At 45.4% G+C, this 20,315-nt stretch overlaps 1 protein-coding gene across 3 annotated transcripts in view; it reads right to left on the bottom strand.

The window, feature by feature from the left end:
- The window catches only part of TSPAN18 (tetraspanin 18), a 221,740-nt gene that overhangs the window by 56,260 nt on the left and 145,165 nt on the right, over positions 1-20,315 (bottom strand). The window lies entirely within an intron of this gene.

The following is a 20,315-nucleotide window of genomic DNA, read 5'->3' as shown; positions in this document are numbered from 1 at the left end:
AGTCACTGGGCTAAGTTCCAGGGATACAAAAAGAGGCAAAAAACTGACCTGTCCTTTCAGACCCCATCATCCATTGAATCAACATGCGAACAACTAAGTACAAACATGGAACAAGGTTAGGATTTAGGAGGACAGGAAAGACTTTTCACAGAAGGTAGGATTTGGCTGAGGCAGCTAGAGGGATGCCATAGAGCACAGAGTTCTGAGCTGGAGTCGGGAAGACTAATCTTCCTGAGTTCAAATATGGCCTCAGACACTACACAAGTCATATAACTCTTTGCCTCAGTTTCCTCATCTGTAAAATGAGCTAGAGAAGAAATCACTCCAGCACCTTTGCCAAGAAATCCACAAATGGGGTCACAAAAAAGTAGGGCACAATGGAAATGATTGAACTACAAAAATATAGAATTAATATATTCCATATTATAATTAATCATTATAGAATATTATTGTATTATGCATGAGTATGATCTTGGATTGGGTTGTGATAATATTGGGTTTATTGTAATAAATAATCATTATTATTCCTATTGTACAGATGAGACAGAGAGATAAAGGGGCTTATTGAGCATCTCACAGTGTCAGAAGAATTAAATCATAGGTTTACAGATGGAATTGACTTTAGAGGTTGGCCATCAAGCTCACTTATCTAATTTTACAGATAAAGAAACTGAGGCAAATACTTGCCCAGAGTCAGACAGCTTGTCTATCTAAGATGAAACTTAAAAGTTTTTTTGCCTCCAAATCCAGCACCCTTTGTATCAAATTTTGTCCCCTCTTAGGGGAATTTTCTTGAAACTTCCCTCAACCCCCCTCATTTCCCCTGTCCTGCCCCCACACCGTTTAGACCCAAGTCCCTTGTCTGGATAAAAGGCAGCCCAGAGCATGGAACAATGGCCCCTCCATCCAGCCCCCTCCCCAGTCCACCCTCCTTTCCACACTGGCTCTGGAGCAGCCTTTTCCTTGGTGGCCCTTCCAGGGCGCTGCTGGAGACCAGAGGCTTCCTATGGGAGGCAGGCACAAAGCCTGGCTTTGTCAGCGGCCAGAAAGCCTTCTCCCAAACCAGAGCTCTCCAGCGGCGGTCTGGTCTGGCTGGCGACCTCCCTGACATCTTAGTTAGAGAGATAGAGGGGAAAGAGGATGGGGTATAGAAATGGGGATGGGGGTGGGGGCGGAAAATTGCCTTGTATAATGGTGACCTTCCTCTCTTCCTTAAAAGCGTCTGTAGAGCTTTTCTTGGGGCTCAGGGTGCTGGGAGATGCCTCCCTCCCCTCACCAGGGGTTTGGGAAGCTGAGCAGGACTGGTAACCAGGCAACAGGTTTGGAAAATGGATCTCAAAACCCACTCAATTCGCATTAATACAAGTTAGGGCAGATCTCCCGGCAGACCCCAGGAAGGTGGTTAATTTTCAGTTTTCCAGCATGAAATAAAAATAAATAAAATAAAAGAAGGCACTATTAGTCTCTTTTCTCCACAGGGATATGGGGGTGGGGAAATTATTTTCTTTCTATCCTCTTCTTTTCATAAGGGCTTCTTTTGATCCCCTTTAAGCCCCATCAAAATCACATCTATTACAGTGAAGCTTCTTTTAATATTAGTTTTTCCCTATCAAACACGTTCCCTCTGGATGGACTGTTTTTTCCTCGCACAGTTAGTATTGGTTGTGAAATCACACATGTTTACTGAGCACTTTACTCATTTACAAAACGCTTCTTGAATAGGAATCCTTTGAGGGGGAAGAGGAAAAGGATCATTCTCCCCATTTTATAGATGGAGAAATGAAACCTTCTAGAGGAAAAGGGAATGCTCTAAGATCACACAGCTGATCGTTGGTAAGAGTTGGCCAGTCTTATTGGCTTCATGTCTAGGAGAGTTATTGCTCTACAGATATAACCTCTATTGGGATGAGTTACCATGTGGGCAAGGTCAGTGTCCAGGGTCTGGTACATAACACGTGCTCAATATTTATTGATAGATTGAGGCAGCCCAGGGGTGAGAGTGGATACAAGTGCCAGATTCGAGGTACTGAAGACTTGAGTAGAAGTCCCATTGCAGACATTTACTAATTGTGTATCTTTGTATAAGTCATTTAATCACTCTTAACCTCAGTTTTCTCATCTGTGAGATGAAGAGATGAATAATGATGTCCTTTTCCAGCTCTAAATCTATAATATTAGGTCACTGGACCAACCAGCAGGAATTATTATCATCATCGTCATCATCATCATCATTTTAAAGTATTAACAGTGTTCTCAGTGCTGTGAAATAGACAAAAGACTGTCATTCTTCCCATTCCTTGGGGACCAATTTCAAATTTGGGGGAAGATTGTTGGGTTGCCGTTATTTGAAAAACCACTGAAAGGATGCCACCCCCAAATCTGAGCACAGATTCTCTCCTGAAAATCTTGCCATTAGATATTTGCTAAGTGTGTGGCCCACCCTACACAGGTCCCTACTCCTTTGGAGACTTAGAATTGATCATCTAAATCCAACCACATCTTTTACAGAGGCAGGATTCAGATCCAGTTTCATTGCATCTTTCCATTTTAGCTTTTGTTTTTTAATCATACCTGTGATTTCATTGATATGGTTAGCTCTGAGGGAGGATTTTTTTTCTATCAAAGTAGACCAATAACTGCTAGGAAACAACTGTAGAGTCTTTTTGAGTTACCTAATAACATGGGGAAATTAAATGGTTGTTCAGAATCACACCGTCAGTCTATGTCAGAAGTGGGGATTTGAATCCACATCTTTGGTTCTTCAAAGTCATCTCTCTATCTGCCATATCTCTCATATGAGGAAATGATTTTTGTACTCCCTACTTCCCAGAAATGTTATAAAGTACTCAAAGTGTGGTCTTAGAGACCAGCTTCTTAAATTATAGTTACAGCCTCATACAGGATTACATAACTGAATGTGGGAGTCACAAAATTATGACTTATCATCAGTGTTTGATTTGTATACCTATTTTATATTCCTATATACCTAGGACTGTATAAAAATTTCTCAGGTGAAAAGGGTTCATGAGTGGAAAAAGTTTTAGAAATCTTGCTCTAGTAATTTTGAGGGCTATTATTGTGGATCTGCCCCTCAAAGGGAATACAGATTAAAAATGATTATTATTTCTAGTATGGTAAATATCTATAAATATAAGCCACGTAAACAAAAACTTTTTGGACAGATCCACAATAATTTTTAAATTTAATAGTATTAATTTAATTTAATGGTATTAAGACACTAAGAACAAACGTTTGAGAACCATAGTTGGAAAGAATGGACCTAGGCGCAGCTGGGTGGTACAGGAGATAAAGAATCAGCCCTGAAGTCAGGAGGACCTAAGTTCAAATCTGGCCTCAGACACTTAACATTTCCTGGCAAGGAAGAAAGAAAGGGAAAGAAAAGGAAGGAAGGGAAAGAGAGAGAGAAAGAGAGAAAAAAGAAAAAGGAAGGAAGGCCTCCCATTGCTGCTTATTATTAGTAATGTTGGCAGTGACTTTTTCCACAAACAGATCTCTGAGGGAGAGAAAGCAACTCTTCTGTTCATTTTACAGCTAAGGAAACAGAGGCTTGCCCAGGCTCCCAGGGTTAACAAACAGCAGGGCTCCCATTTCCCGACTCCAAACCCAGCGCTTTTTCCTTTGCCCTATGTGGTCTGGCTCAGAACTCTGAGTTATGTCTTCCGTGCTTGGGCCGGGTGTGATCTCATCTTCACGGGCTCATTATTCACCAAGTCCCTCCTTATCTGGGCCTTCTTTTTCCCTTTTGGCGAATGGGAGCATCATGATCTTGAGATGGAACTATCCAACTCTTGTACCCTCTCATTGAAATGTAAACATTTCTGGAGGGTGCAGATGATGCTATCGTCAGCGGTTAATGCTATAGCTTGAATTAACTGTCCTATAAACCGGTCATATTGGACCGTCATGAGGGGACAGAAAAAAGCCTGTAAGTTTGGATTTGTGGGGACCAAGGAGATGGTGGCTGGTGAACGTGTGACCTTTGGGAGACAGACCGGGAAAGGACAGGTGTGGGGACATTTTCCTAAGGACAGCTCCAGGGAGCTAGAAGGGGGCACCTGGGGCGGAGGAATGGGCAGCTGCCACTTCCTCGGTTTATCTCTGGCCAGCCCCTGGGGAGAAATGGCAGTCAAATAAGGGAAGTCAGATCCGATTCACCTCAACAAGGCCATGAATACAGATGTCCAAATGGATTCCAGAAAGGCCCAGGAACAGAGAGAATTTGTCACATCAGCAAATGCCCTGAAAGAGCGGCCTGGAAGAAAGGGGGAGCGGGGGCAGCCTGCCGCCATCATTCCATTTCTCATTCCTCGGGTCCTGCGGCTGGAGCTCTGGCTTTTTTGTTCCTTTTCCCTTTCTTCCCCTTCTGACTGTGAGCAAATTAAATGAGCCAGCCTGCTGACATTATTTAAACACTGAGGTTACAAATCCAAACTCCCAGCTCTGTTGGGGCGGGGGCCGGCAGTCAGGGGAAGGGAGGAGGAAGACAAAGTGGTTTAGGGAGTGAGAGTGAATCACTGATGCTGCCCAGATGCTGGGCTGGCTCCAGGCCACTCTTCCGAGGATTGCTTTATGTCCAGTTGGGGGGCGGGGAAGGCCCCGGATGGATGCTCCCAATTCCTAGGAGACCCGCAGACAGAGTCAAAGTGAAGGAGGGTCCGTCTTCTGGGAGCTGTGACCATAGAGAGCTCTGGGAATGAGTCCCCAGAGAGAACCTTGGGAGTATAAGAAAGCTGTGGAAGGACAGAAATTGAGACTGAGTTTTGTTTTCCAAGTGGGAGATCACAAGATGTGAAGCTAGGAGGGATATTAAGGCACAGACTGGAAGGGGGATCGAGCCCCCAGAACATCAGAGGCAGGAGGGCCTGGGAGCATGGCTTGTCATAGCTGAGAGGGATCTGAAAACACAGAAGCTTAGATAATAGGACATCATAAACAGAATGCCCTCATCTTCCCTCCCCTGTCTCAACTCCTTCTCTCTACTAACTCTTTCCTATTTATCCCATATAAAGCCTGTTTTGTATATATGGCCAAGGATTGTCTTTTTACCTTTTTTGTATTGTCAGTGCTTGGCTTAGTTCCTGGCATGAAGTATGTACTTAACCAGTATCATCTACTGATTGGAAGAAACTTCAGAGATTATCCAGAACAAAGGTTCTTTTATTTATTTTGCTCCATCTATCTATCTATCTAGCTATGTAACTATCTATACTTCTATTTATATTTCCACCCACCCATCCATCTATCTATCTATCTATTTGTCTATCTATTCTGCTGAGACTATTGGGGTTAAGCGACTTGCCCAGGGTCACACAGGTAGGAAGTGTTATGTGTCTGAGATCAGATTTGAACTCAGGTCCTCCTGACTCCAGAGCTGGTGCTCTATCCCTGGGCCACCTAGTTGCCCCAACAAGTTTTCTTTCTTTCAAAACAGTATTTTATTTTTCCAAATACATGTAAAGATAGTTTTCAACATTCATTTTTGTAAAACTTTGTGTCCTAAAAGTTTTCTCCTTCCCTCCCCAAGACAGAAAGCAATCTGATATACATTAATGTGTGCAGTCCTTTTAAACCGATTTCATATTTGTCATCCAAAACAAGGGTTCTTAACCTGGGCTCCATGAACTTGTTTTATTAATATTTTAGCAACTGTATTTCAAAGCAATTGCTTTCCTTTATAACCCTCTATATTTTACTTGATGTATTTAAAAATATGAGTCTGAGAAGGCTTCCTTAGATAGCCCAAGGGATTCCAGACATACATAAAGATCCTTGATACAGAACAATATTCTCATTCCGTAGGCTAGCAAGCTAAGGTTCAGAGAGAGGTGAAGTGATTCGCCTAAAGTCACACAGCTATTAAGAGCAAGGTCAGGGCCTGAATCTGGATCCACTGAAGCCAGGGCCTTCTTCCACCCCAAGAGGCTGCTTATGAAAAGACTCATTGGTCAATATAAGGAACCCAAGGGAATTAGGCTTGGGGGCCAAGAAGACCAGGATCCTCTTTGGATCCTAACTTAGCTATTTGACTTTGTGCCAGTCTCTCTGAGACTCAGCTTCCCCATCTATAAAATGGAGATGATAATAAAAACCTACTTCCAGGGCTGTTGTGAGGCTCAAGCAAGTTTGTGTATGTGAATTGCTTTGCAAACTTTTAAGGGGTAAATAAGCATGAATTTTGGTTGTTATTACCCAACACAGGCGTAGCGCATTATCTGGAGTCCTACAAAAGTTCTTGTGACTTCAAGGAGAGTCTGTCAATAGAGCTAGTCACTTCTTGAAGATTGTTTAAAAAATAAAATGGAATATTTCATTGTCTTATATTCAATTCTTGCATCAATTTTCTAACAGGAAATAAACATAGGCAATGCTAACCAGTCCTTGGTCTTGGTTCCAACCAGCAGATAAACAAGAAATAGATGAATGGGAAGGGAAAGGGAGATGGTAAGAACCTTTTTTTTCTTTTTAATGGAAGTCACCTAATGTGACTTAGGACTGGACCTGGAGTTGGGAAGATGTGGATTTGAATTTCATCACTCACACTTAATTGCTGAGGTGTCATAAATATGTTTTGGAATTAGCCTCCGTTTCCTCTTCTGTGAAAGAGGGATCCTCGGAGGCTTTTGCTCACCGAGTTATTGTGAGGCTCAAGAGAAATAACATATGGAATCCTCTGTAAACCTTAAAATTCCCACTAGACTCAATTTCTTATTTTAACCAGATTACCAAAGTTCAAAGATAGAGGGAGATTCGGATGTCCCAATTGTAAGGAGGACTCCCTTGTCCACATCTCCAACAATAGCTATTCGAGGAACACCTACAGGGACAGGGAACCCACCTCAACAGGTAATTCTTTTAACTTGCCGAGCTTTTGTTCAGACTTTCTCCCTTATATTAAGCTCCACTTGGCCAGTCATCTTCACCCTTACCCTAATTGGGAGGGTATATGGGAAGATGAAAGATCGTGGGAGAAATAGTGCTGGTGGTCTTAGGGTCAGACCTTTGCTGATATTAACTGTGGCTACAAAGCTGCTTCACACTTCTGGACCTCCGTTCCCTAACCTGTAGAATAAGGGGGGGTGTGGGCAAGTGGATTCCTAAGGGCCCTCTCAGCTCTGCCATTCTGTATTCCAAGGCCCCTCCAAGTTATGACGTGTTCTAAGGTCCCTCCAATGTCTGGCATTCTATGTTCTAAGATCCCTTGAAGCTCTGATGTTCTATGTTCTAAGAGTCCAAGTTCTAACATGTTCTAAGGGTCCTTCTAGTTCTGGTATTCTGTGCTCTAAGGAATCACCCAGCTCTGACATTCTTTGTTCTAAGGTCCTCCAATCTCTGATGTTCTATGTTCTAAGTTCCCTCTAATCTCTGACATTCTATGTTCTAAGGTCCCTCCATGTTCTGACGTGTTCTAAGGTCCCTTCTATATCTGACACTGTGCTCTAAGGAATCACCCAGCTCTGATATTCTTTGTTCTGAGGTCCCTCCAATCTCTGGCTTTCTATGTTCTAAGGTCCCTTCAATCTCTGACGTTCTATGTTCTAAGGTCCCTCCAATCTCTGACGTTCTATGTTCTAAGGTCCCTCCAATCTTTGATGTTCTGTGTTCTGAGGTTCCTTCTGGTTCTGACAGTCCCTCCCAGCTTTGACAGGGAGCTTTGACAGCTTTTCATTTTCCACAGCTCCTAGTTCAGGGCACAGCATGGTGTATACAGTTAGTGCTTAAGAAATCCTTACCAATTAACAGGAAGCCATTATAGTGATGCAGCAGGATGTAGTGATGTCCAAGGGCGATCCCTGCTCTTCTTGCCCCCTACCTATACCAGCAGCAAAGGAAAGAGCAGAATGCAGAGGGGACTCCAAGCCACGGGGTCTGGGTTTCAGTTCAGGCCCTGCTCCTGTACTGGTGTGACTTTAAACAAATGACTTTGGGTCTCAGTTTACTCATCTGAAGAAGAAGGGGCTGGAGCAGCTGGACCTCTGCAGCCTTCGAGGCTCTGGACCTCGGGCCCCTGATCTTTGAAGTCCCAGCCAGCTTCTGGTGCCCGGCTCCTGCGGCCTTTGCTCCATCTGGAGGGGCTGCCATAGCAAGGATGGGCCACACTCAGCACGGCGGCTGGCTCGGAGCCCCTTCTGCATTCCCTCTGCTAACCACAAACCACTTCTGATCACTGGTTACAGCTAAACCTGATACTTTAATACCCACTGTGCGAGGGGCGGACTGCGTCGGGAAGCCTGGCGTTCTGAGAGGCTGGGAAGCCCTCACTCCACTCTGAGTCAGCGCTGCAGACGACAGCTCCCACTGTCCGGGCCACAGGGCCTCTGGAACCACAGGACAGGAGCTGAAAGCGGCCTCGGGATCGAGGGTCCAGACCCAGAGTGGGAGAGATGTGAAGTGAACCCTCTGGATCTCAGAACTTGGGCTTCCGCCCCATTCTTCCCCAACGTTCCCATGCTTTGGCCAGCAGGTGTCTGGGCTCCCATCTGGTCGTCAATGCCCATCCAGTATATGGTACATACAAGAGAGTTAGGGGAAAGCATGGCCAGAGCGTTGGACCCGGGGTCAAGAAGACTTGACTTCAAGCCCACTTTGAGACACTTAGGAACCATGGGGATGTAGGAATCATGTGCAGAGTGGGAATAATATCAGCACCCACCTCCCAGGGTTCTTGTGAGGAGGAAAGATCGCTTTTGCAAAGCATTTAGCACAATCCTTGGCACACTTGTTGCCTTCCCTTTCCAAGCCTTCCTAGCTGGTCTCTGCTTGAAGACCACTGTGTAGCAGAGAAGATAGAAAGCCTCAGACACGATGACTATGTGATCCTGAGCAAGTCACTTAACTCTGCCTCAGTTTACTCGCTTGTAAAATTAGCTGGAGAAAAAGAACGGCAAGTCACCGCAAGGCTTTGTCATTGTTATTGCTGTTGCTCAGTTGTGTCCAGCTCTCTGGGAGATTTTCTTGCCAAGTGGGATCACCAAGAGTTAGACACGACTTAAAACAGCTGACAGACCAGAAGACCATAGATTTTGAGCTGGAGGTATTTGGCTTGTGATTTAGCTCTGTTTTACAGAGGAGGAAATTGAGGCACAGAGAGATTTAGTGGGTTTCCCAGAGTCATGTAGCCAGGTCTCAATGACTCCACGTATAGTTCTATATCCACTATCCCACACTGCCTCTCACAGGTATGATAATGGCTTGCCTGCCCTCTGCATCATCTCACTATTACTGTGGTTCCCCGGACCCAAACACTCTGCTCCCACTACCCCTTTTTTCTGTTATTTCTCCCTAGAAGGAGATAAGTTCCTTGAGGACAGACACTCCCCCCCTTTTGTCTCTGTGTACTCCATGCTTAGCTCACAGACTGGCACACAGTCAGTGCTTAATAAGTGTTTTGTTTCCTTTCCTTAATTGATTAATTTATTCAAATGTTTCTCCCTCTGCTATCAGAGGGAGGGAGGGAGGGAGGGAGGGAGGGAGGGAGGGGAGAGAGAGAGAGAGAGAGAGAGAGAGAGAGAGAGAGAGAGAGAAAGAAAAGAAGAAGAGACAGGAGAGAGAAAAGAAGAAGAAAGAGACAAGAGAGAGAAGAAAGAGAGAGAGAGAGAAACAAGAGAGAGAGAGAGAAAAAAAGAAGAGACAGAAGAGAGAGAGAAAAGAAGAAGAAAGAGACAAGAGAGAGAAGAAAGAGAGAGAGAGAGAAACAAGAGAGAGAGAGAGAGAGAGAGAGAGAGAGAGAGAGAGAGAGAGAGAGAGAACGCGCCTCCAGTCTATCTGGCTCCAGTCCATACTATACATGGCTTCTGGACCGGCCTTCTGAAAATTGTCTCATCGCTTAAAAGCTCCAAATGACTACTTCCCAGATCCAAGCATGATTCACTTACTGCAATGACATCAATTCAATTTAATTCTCCAAGTATTTGTCACATACCTGCCCCCCGCCACTGGAAAGTACTGCGAGCTCTTGCCCAGAGCTCCTGGAGGAGCATGTCCCCACCTCCTGAATCAGGCTCTGCAGTAGAACTGAGACAGATCACTCTGCAGAAGGTCAGGGCTCGCGCTAGGTCGGCAGCTCCTCTCAAGGTGCCTTCCTCCCCCAAGGCAGCTGGGACAAGAGGAGATCAGACAGCCAGGGGGGTAAGAAAATCTCCCAAGCTCAAGCTGGGGGAGCCTCTCAGGAGCGGAGAAGACCACCTGGGTATGCAAGCTGCTACTTCCCAAGACCACCCCTTCCCATTTGGGCCAGTTCTAGCTCTCAGGGCCGAGCGGCTGGGTGGAGCAGGGGATAGAGTTCTGGGCCTAAAGTCAGAAAGCCCTGAGTTCAAATCTGGTCTCAGATACTTATTAGCTGTGTGACCCTGGGCAAATCCTTAACTCAGTTTGCCTCAGTTTTCTCATCTGTAAAATGAGCTGGAGAGGGAAATGGCAAAGCACTCTGGTACCTTTATCATTGTTATGGCTGTTATTGCCCAGTTTTTTTTAATTTTGTCCCCCTCTTTATGAGATTTCTTGCCAAACAGGGTCACAAAGAGCTGGACACGACTGAAATGATTGAACAGCCATTGTTCTTAGAACCGTTCTCACTGGGCCGAGTCCAATCTCTCTCTGATTTTCTAGCTCCATCTTCTTTATTCTGCCTTCGGGGCCAATCAGAACTGAGCTGGCTCCCACACTAAGACCCTTCAGACTTTCTAGGAAAGTAGTACAGGTGTGGAGCCTCCAGCAAAGAGAGGATGCTGGGCCTGGGCTGGAATCCCTGCCCCAGAACCAGACACATCACTCAGTCACTCTAGAATCAATTTCCCTTATCTATAAAACAGGGGGTCGTAATCAAAAGCCCAAATCTGGGACCCCGTGATCCTGAGTCAGGAACCCTGAGTTAGGGACGGCTCGGTGGGGGCAGTGGATAGAACAGTGAGCTTGGAGTCAAGAGGAGCTGAGCTTAAAACCAGGCTCAGACATTTGACACTTAACTGTGTGGGTCAGGGCAAGTCACTTAGCCCCAATTGTGAAGGAGGAGGAGGAGGAGAAAAAAAGAGGAGGAAGAGGAGGATAAAGAAGAGAAGGAGGAGGACAAGAGAGGACCTGGAGTAAGAAAGATCTATGTTCAAAAAGGGTTTTGCAATTGTCAATGCTGAAAAATTACCCAGCATATATCTTGTAAATAAAAAGCTATAAAAAAAGATCTATGTTCAAAAATACCTCTGATGCTAGCTCTGTGATTCTGGGTAAGTCACTTAACTTTGCCTCAGTTTCCTCATCTGCAAAATGGGACAATAACTATTTTGTACAGTGACTACCTGTGATTAGCATCATTGATTTCAAATAGCAAAGGATCTTCCAGACCACAGAGTTTGAACCCCTCATTTTTCAGGTGAGAAACCTAAAGCCCCCAAAGATTTTGTTTTGCCTCTGGTCATAGAGATAGTGAGCTTCAGGAGTGCAACTTGAACCCAGAGCTTCTAACCCCAAAGACAGGTTTTTTGAGTTTTTTTTTATTTACTTGTTTTGGTAGCAATTGGGGTTAAGTGACTTGCTTAGAGATACACAGCTAATAAGTATCTGAAGTTGGTTTTGAATTCAGATCCCTTTGATTCCAGGGCCAGTGTTCTACCCACTGAGCCACCTAGCTGCCCATAGAGCCTTAGCTTAAGAAAACAACCAATCCCTCCCTCACCCCCCCCCCCACCCCGGCAAATAACATACACAAAAATCCACACACACCAAACCAAAACCCTTCTTGCCTACATACTAGGAGAAAAGTTCTGTTCACACCAAGGTGTCTGGAACATTAATTCTCACTGAGGTTGAAGACGGCCCCAAAAGGCCATTAATTCCACTCCAGCGCCTAGATATTCCACTGGCTCATAGGCTGGGTACATAAACCGAGCAAACCAGACCCCTCCCAGAAGGACACCCACTCTGTTCATCCTCTCCCTCTCTCTGTCTCTGTTCTCTGTCTCTCTTTCTTTGTCTCTGTCTCTATCTCTCTCTTCTCCCCCTTTTCTTCCCCTTCTCACTATCTATCTCCCTCCCTCCTTGACTTTCTCTTTCCCTCCTTCATCCCTCTCTCTGCCTCTGCCTGTCTTTCTCTGGCTCTCTCTCTCTCTCCCTTTATCTTTCTGTCTCTATCTCTGATTGTCTCTCTCTGTCCCTTCCTGTATCTCTCTCCCCCTTGCTTCCCTCCGCATTCTTCCTCTCCCTCCTTCCTCCTCTCCCTCTGTCTCTTCCTCCCTCCCTCTCTCTTTCATTCTTTCTCTCTGTCTCTGTCTCTCTTTGTCTCTCCTCTCTCTTTCTCTTTCCCCTCCTCTCCCCTCCTCATTCTTTCTCCCTCCTTTCCTTTCTTTCTCTATCTCTCTCTCCCTCCCTGTTTCTGATTATCTCTGTTTCTGTGTCTGTCTGTCTGTCTGTCTGTCTCTCTCTCTCTCTCTCACACACACACACACACAAACACACACACACACACACACACACACACACACACACACACACACACATCCCACATCCCTACACATTTCCATCAGCTCTGACTCACTCCCGGGATCCAGCACAGGGTGACCCACAAGAATTCTAGTATAAACTAATCATGGAAATCATTATTTACACTTCGAATGATGGATCCCCATGTCATTAGTCAACCACTGGGGACCTTGGCAGAAGTATTCATGTCACAGACCCCATCAAGAGCCTTCGGAGGCTGCAAATTCTCCCAAACACCTGACCACCAGCAATTAGCGGACCGGCCCCTGGCCAGGGCTGGCCCGGGCAGACATCCCGGCTGACAGCAGAGGACTTGAATCCTCATCTGGGCAGCTTTCTTGGGGTGTGAGCAGACTGCAAATGCCACTCTGCCTTTGGAGACGCTCAGAGAATCACTCTCTGGATTCTGGTATGGAGCCAGGTCACCATAAAGCAAGGACAGAATCCAATAATCCTTGTCTCATTTGTGTGAGACTGAGCTCCTTGTGAAGGGGACAGGCAGGGTCATAGTGAAGGGGAGAGGTAGGGTCATGGTGAAGGGGAGAGGTAGGGTCATGGTGAAAGGGACAGGTAGGGTCATTGTGAAGGGAATAGGTAGGACAACACATGAACTTCTGACTTGTTCCCCTAGTGGGGCGAGTTTCCCAGAGGTGCATTTTATGAGCAAGTATTGGCTCTAAATGCACTTAGAGGTTGGTTAATATGCAAGGGTCTTCCCTAGAGCACACGAGCAACTGAGCCAAGGGGAGGCAGCCGCCTTCCAGTAGACAACAATCTTTCATTCCAGTAGCAATAACTCTCCAAAGCTCGCTCCCTCCTGTTCCAAGCTAACCGAACCCTGCCATCTCTGGTTCAACCTGCCAGAAGCTTGTCCATCAGGGTTTACAGTCCCTTCCCGTGTCTCCTACCCAGGGAACCTTCAAAACACTCGGTAGGATGTGGCTTCCAGCCTCACTTTCACGTACAATTCTAGCAGGACTGACTAGCCTGGGCTCACAGAGTAAAAGGAAATGGACCTAGAACAAGACAATCAACTCAGAATGGAGCACAAGGAAAAAAATCCTTAGAACAAAGAACGACAGGTAGGGAAAGGACCATTAAACATAAAATACAGAAATGACTAAGAGAACTTCAGAGTTGGAAGAGAGCTCAAAAAGCCACCTAATCCAAACCATCTCCAAAAGAAACTCCCAATGGATCAGCCTCTACTTGAGGACCTTTGAGGAAGGGGAGCCCTGGACCATCCAGGCCGCCCATTTACCTTTTGGCCGGCTCAGAACGTGAGGAAGTTTCACCCTGACATAAAACCTCAATTTTGCAACTTTACAAATCCTGTGATCTTTGTACCCATTGCACCTTGTGCCCATGGCTTCTGGCTCTGTGCTCTGAACACCCTGAACAAGCCAATCACGTTTTTCACTTGCCAGCTCTTCCTCTAGCTGAAGGTAGCCATCTTTCTCTTCCTGCCTCCTTTTTTCCCTCCAAGTTCCTCAAAAGTCCCTGATGTGAGTCCACCTTTCCCATCCTGGCTGCCCCTTCCTGGTTATTCTCCAGCTTGCCAGCTTTTCTCCCAACGCTGAACATAATACCCCAGATAGGAACAGTCGGACGTGGAAGGGACCTTGGAACAGAGAATGTCAAAGCTAAAAAGAACTTAGAACACAGCATGGCAGAAAGAGAAATATCTTTGAAGAAAGATAGACAGCATGGTATAATGGATATGACACTGGACTTGGTCTCAAAAAGTCCGGGTCCAAATCCTAAGTCCGACACTTATTTGCAAATTACTGCATCTTTAATTGTCTCAGTTTCCTCATCTGTAAGTTGAAGAAATTGCACTAGGTGGTTTCTGGAACAGTTCTAGATAAGGCCTGGAATGTTAGAACTGGGAAGGTCTTTAGAACATAGAATATCAGAATGGAAAAACTGAGGACTGTAGAGATCCACAGAAATCCCCATACTGCCTTTTACTTTGTGGGCAGAGGCTCGCAGAAAGGACCTCGAACTTAGAAGTAGAAGCTGCAGCTGGAGCCTCATCTGGATGATGTGGGCTCAGTCCCTTCACTTGTCTAAGAATCAGTTTCCTCATCAGTAAAACGGTGATCACAATCTTTAACCTCCACAGGACTCTTTTGAGGGAAGTTCTTCATCAAGCCCAGAGCACTAGAGAAATGGGAGTTTCTATGATGAATTCTGTTTCCCAAGGGTGCCGGTTCGGCTTCCTGTTCCAGCTTGGCCACTACTGGCTGGGCAAACCGAATCCCTCTGTTTCCCTATCTGTGAAACAAGATGCTCGTTTAAGGCTTCTTTCTGAATCTGGGGCCACTCAGCAGTCTGGAAGCATTTTGCACTCGGGAGGCAGCGTTTCCCCAGCCCTGACTCACCCCCAATTCCCCCCTTCCCCAGCGTGGGTAAACCCCCAGAGCAGCCGCTCTGCTGATGTCAACGTTTTTACGAGCGGGGAAATGAAGGGAGCATGAACATTGCAGGGGAAACAGTGATGCATGTGATTACACCCAGAGATCTTATTGGAAACATTTGCGGCGGATCCCACCGCTGCCGGCCCCAGTCTTTCTTCTGGCAGATCGTTCAGATGCTGAACTCAGGGAATCTCCCACAGAGCCCTTTGTCCGGATGCTAGGACAACGATCTGCCCATTGCCTGCTTCGGCTCACTCTCACCCCTGCCTCTGGCCACGGAGAAGACAGCTTTAGAGGATAAGACAAAACCCTGCACCTGGAACGGGGAGTCCTGGCTTCTGGCCCACGTTCCCCCATTTTCTAGCTACGAGGCACTGGACAAGTTGAGCCTCACTGTAAAATGGGTACAAGGTTTGGGCTGCCAGATGAGAAAAAGGGCTTCGTAAGTCCCCAGATCCCATCTCTTAGAATCCCTTCTGTCTTTCCAAGGCTCATTTCAAGTGTCAACTTACACGAGCAGTCCGTCCTCATCTTCCAACGACATTGTAGTTCCACAACATAATTCAGATTGTGCTTGTACTACAGACATTTCATTACATTGTATTGTACAACACAGACACAATGCGCAATTCGGTTATGTATTGTATATATATTATACATTGGATTTGTGCGATACAAATATAAATACTTGGCATTTTGGGGGGTGATATTGCATATATCTATCTATGTTCCTGCAGTCTCTCCCTGATATAATAATGATGAGTAGCATTTATGTATAATATTAATATATCAATTAATTAATTTATATTGTATTAATATAACATATATAATAAAAATAAAATAATATAATATCTATAATAACTTTTGCTGTTGTCGCATCCAACTCTTGGTAACCTCATTTGGGGTTTCCTTGGCAAAGACAGTGGAGGGATTTGCCATTCCCTTCTCTGGTTCATTTTACAGATGAAAAGATTTCGGTAAATAGGGTGAAGTGACTTATCCAGAGTCACACAACAACTAAATGTTTGAGGGCAGATTTGAACTCAGAGCTTCCGGACTCTCAGCCCAGTGCTTTCTCCACAAAGTCAGCTTCCCTCATATATAATATGATATAATATATATATATATAGCTTCCCTCATATATAATATGATATAATATAATACATATATAATAATATAATAAGTTTAATACCAGCACATTAAGGTCTGCAAAACACTTTATACATGTGATTAGCTTCCTTTGTATATAATGATAATACAGTTTAATACTAGCCCAGCACATTAAGGTCTGCAAAACACTTTATACATGTGATTAGCTTCCTTTGTATATAATGATAATACAGTTTAATACTAGCCCAGCACATTAAGGTCTGCAAAGCACTTTTCATGTGTGATCTCATTTGAGATTATAAAGAGAATCAAGCTCCCGAGGGCAGGGGCTGTTTTATTTTGGTCTGGGTAGCTCCAGCACCTGGCAAATAGTAAGTGCTTAGTAAATGCTTACCAATGAATTGATGTGGAGTCAGAAAACTGCAGCTCCTCCCCTGCCCCTCTGTAAGTATGATGTCATTTAATTTAATCTCAGTTACCTTCTCTGAACATGAGACTAGACGGCCTCTGAAGTCCCTTCCAGCAATAGATCGCTGAGCTCCCACGGGCCTCAGATTCCCACAGGCCTCAGATTGCCACATGTCAATTGAAGGGCTGGACTAGAACGGGACGCTAAAGACCTTTTCAGTGGAAAGAGAACCAAGTCTGGAGGCTCCAGGCTTGAGCAGGGGTCTCGGCTGTCATTTGCTAGCTACATGGTTTAGGTAAGTCTCTTTTGGGTCCCAGCTGCCTCAGATTTAAAGTGAGGGGCTGCAAGAGAGCAGAATTACAAAGGTCCTTCCAGCGAAAAGAATAGCGGACTTCTCACAGGACTCTATCACCTCTTGGCTGCTAATATAAGCTTGGCTATGTCCTTGGGCCTCAGTTTCCTCATCTGTCAAATAAGGGAGTTGATCTGGATGGCCCCTGAGGTAACTTGCAGTTCTAGATTTAGATCCTGTGCAATGGAGGCAGAGGCAAAACTCTGGCTTGGGAAGTTCTGGTTCAAGAGCTGGCTTTGAGGATGGGATGCTCGCAGAGCCGGGTGAATCTGGCCTTCTGCAGGGCTGGCAGCAGCTGGCTTCTGCCTGCTGCCACGGGGCCCTACCGTGCCTTCATTATCCAGGAAGGGTGTTGGAAACTAGGGGTGGGGGGGTTCTGGTGTGAGAAGGGAGGAAGTCACGGGGGCAGATGTTGCCAGATCAGCAGATGTTACCTCTCGGCTCTACCATCTTTCCAAAAATAAAAAATCAAAATCCCCAGACTCCTTTCAGGACACAAATCAGTCAGGCAGTGAAACAGGGCCTTGAACTAAGAAGGAAATGGGACTCCAGAGCCCTCCTGGCCGGGGTAAAAATCCGGCCAAAAAGGAAAGCCAGGTTTCCTCTACAAACTTTGTATAATTCCCAAGCTCCAGATCCGGTGCTGACCCACTCACAAGTGCTGATGTGAAGAGTGGTTTTATGGGCCAGAGTAACTCATCTGGACCACACCCCTTGGTGGACTGCACGGTGCCGGGCCCCAGATCACATGTCCAGGACGGGCAGGCACAAAAGGGAGGCTTTTAAGCACGGCGGAGGCAATCTCATACAGAGGAGAAACTGCCAGGTTAGAGGTCAAAGGGGCTGAGTTCAAATCTAGGCTCTGTCACTTGTCCCCCATGTGATTCCTTGGGCCGCAGGTTCCATATGTGTAAAATGAAGTAGTGGGACTAGCTAATCTCAGGGGTCCTCCTAGCTGGGAGTTTAGGGATCCTACAGTGGCCTGGAATGAATGAGTCTGGGAAGAGGGATGAGGAACAAAGGGGAGAAGGGGGCCAAGTTCTCCTCATAGCTCCAGCTGGCACCCGTGAGCCCCTCCCGATGGATGCCTCCTGTCGCAGCCCAATGGCGGCGAGTGCCAGAGGATCTCAGCCGACAAACAGAGGCTGGCCCCTAAATGGCATATGGGTGGGCACGAGAGCTTCTCTATTAATGCCAGGAGGATGAATGGCTGCTCTATGCCTACTGGGGGAGGAGCTGAGGTAATGGGGATGCAGGATGTGTGATACCCCCCCGGGGGTCTGGGACCCAGCCAGCCTTCCCTGCTGTCTAAGATGAATCCCAATGACCTCCTATTTGGGACTTTCCTGTGGATTTCAGACCTGGGATAGAATCGGATTTTTAAAGGTAACCAGGATCTTGGAGATCACTTAATTCAGCTCTTCCTTTCATGTCTCACATGTAGCCTGGACTTGCTATTTCTTTGCATGTTATCTTCCCCCTCAGATTGGGAGTTCCTTAACAATTGGGACCGTCTTTTGCCTTCTTCGTATCCCCAGCACTAAGCTTCAAGCTGGGCACATTCAGGCATTTCAGCCGTGTCCAATTCTTCATGTCCCATCTGGAGTTTTCTTGGCAAAGATCCTCAAGTGTTTGCCATTTTCTTCTCCGGCTCATTTGACAGACGAGGAAACTGAGGCACACAGGGTAAAGTGAGGTGCCCAGGATCACACGGCTAATAAGTGTCTGAGGCCAGATTTGAACTCAAGAATATGAGTCTTCCTGACTCCAGACCTGGGACTATGAACTTAGGGCGCTGCCCTAACTGCCCTGACTGGAATATAGTAGGTGCTTAATAAGTGCTGATTGACTGACTGACAAAAGAAGGAACCAAAGATTTAGAATGCTTAACTGACTTGCCACAGCTGGTAAAATGCTGAAATGGGATCCCAGGACTGGGAACTCAAAGTGGCCTTGGTAATCCAAATTCTCTAAGGTACTTTCCAGCTCTAAATCTTTGATCCTATAAGAGGATCCTTTGATCCTTTGAACCTGTAACATTGTGAATCTTCACAACCCTCACGATACTGAGGGAACCAATAGCCAGAACCCATCCCACACAGTATCTCCCTAAATGGGGAGAAGTTCCACACTGTTTAGAGACAGATCAAAATTGACTCACAGGTGGAAACATTGCAGGTAGGGAAACTGAGGCCCAAAGAGACGAAACAACTTGTTAAAAGTTTCCAGAAGAAGTAAGGAGCAAGGATGGGATGTTAGCCCAAGGCTCCTTACTCCAGATCAAGCTTCCTTTCATTCACACAAGCTGGTTGCTCCTCCTTGCAGGGCACTTGAGAAAGATGGGCTGTGCCAGGTCCCATAATATGCCATTCCCACCCCTGGGCACATAGGACATCAAGCATTAGATTTAGAGGACCTGGGTCCACATCTTGACTTTGCTACTTAATACTTGTGTCACCTTGGCCAAATCACCTCCCTCTGCCTCAGTTTCTTTATCTGCAATATGAGAGAGTTGGACCAGATGGCCTCTAAGGTACTTTCCAGCTTCAAATCTCTGATCCTGTAAAAATCTTCATAATCCGCACAATATTGAGGGAACCAATAGCTAGACCCCATCCCACACAGTATTTCCCTAAAGAGAGAGAAAAGCCCACACTGTTTAGAGACGGAACAAAGTGACCCACAACTGGAAACATGGAGTGGATGTCTATGGCTTTTAACACAACAGATACTATGTGCTTCTTTTTTTAACTGAAGTTTTTGTTTGTTTTCAAAACATATGCAAGGATAATTTTTCAACATTGACCCTTGAAAAACCTTGTGTTCCAATTTTTCTTCCCTTCCCCTCACTCCCTCCCCTACATGGCATGTAATCCAAGATATATTAAACATGGTAAGAAAATATACAATACTATGTATTTCTAAAAAGTAACACTTAACTTTTGTAAAGTAAATACTATTTCAAAGATCTATCTCATCTAAGCCGCTAGGAGGCACAGGGGATAGAACATTGGATCTAGAGTCTGAAAGATTCATCTTCATGAGTTCAAATCCAGCCTCAGACACTTAGTAGTTGTGTGAATCTGGGTAAGTCATTTAACCCTGTTAGCCTTGGTCTCATCTATCCAATGAGCTGGAGAAGAAAATGGCAAACGAATCTAGTATCTCTGCCAAGAAAAGCCCAAGGGAGACTGCAAAGAGTCAGACACAACTTAAACCACCACTCAATAACAACACACCATTTAAAGCAATCCAAAGCATTATCGCATTGCAAGAACAATTCGGAGAAACTTGGGAAGGTTTCTATGAACTGACGCAGAACCAACTTGGCAAACATTATAATATAATATAATATTATATATTAATAATATAAAGAAAAACCAGCCCCAAAGACTTCCGATCCCTGAACAATATTGTATTTAACCATAACTTCAGTGTCCTGATAAGAAGGATGCCTCCCACCTTTTAGCAGAGACATGGTGGTCTTATGGGAACAGAATAAGGCATATGAGGTTAGTGTGGTAACTTATTTTTC

Source organism: Sarcophilus harrisii, chromosome 6 (genome assembly GCF_902635505.1).
Source record: "Sarcophilus harrisii chromosome 6, mSarHar1.11, whole genome shotgun sequence".
Taxonomy (NCBI): Eukaryota; Metazoa; Chordata; class Mammalia; order Dasyuromorphia; family Dasyuridae; genus Sarcophilus; species Sarcophilus harrisii.
Note: the sequence above shows the minus strand (reverse complement) of the source record. Positions and strands in the feature narration are given on the sequence as shown.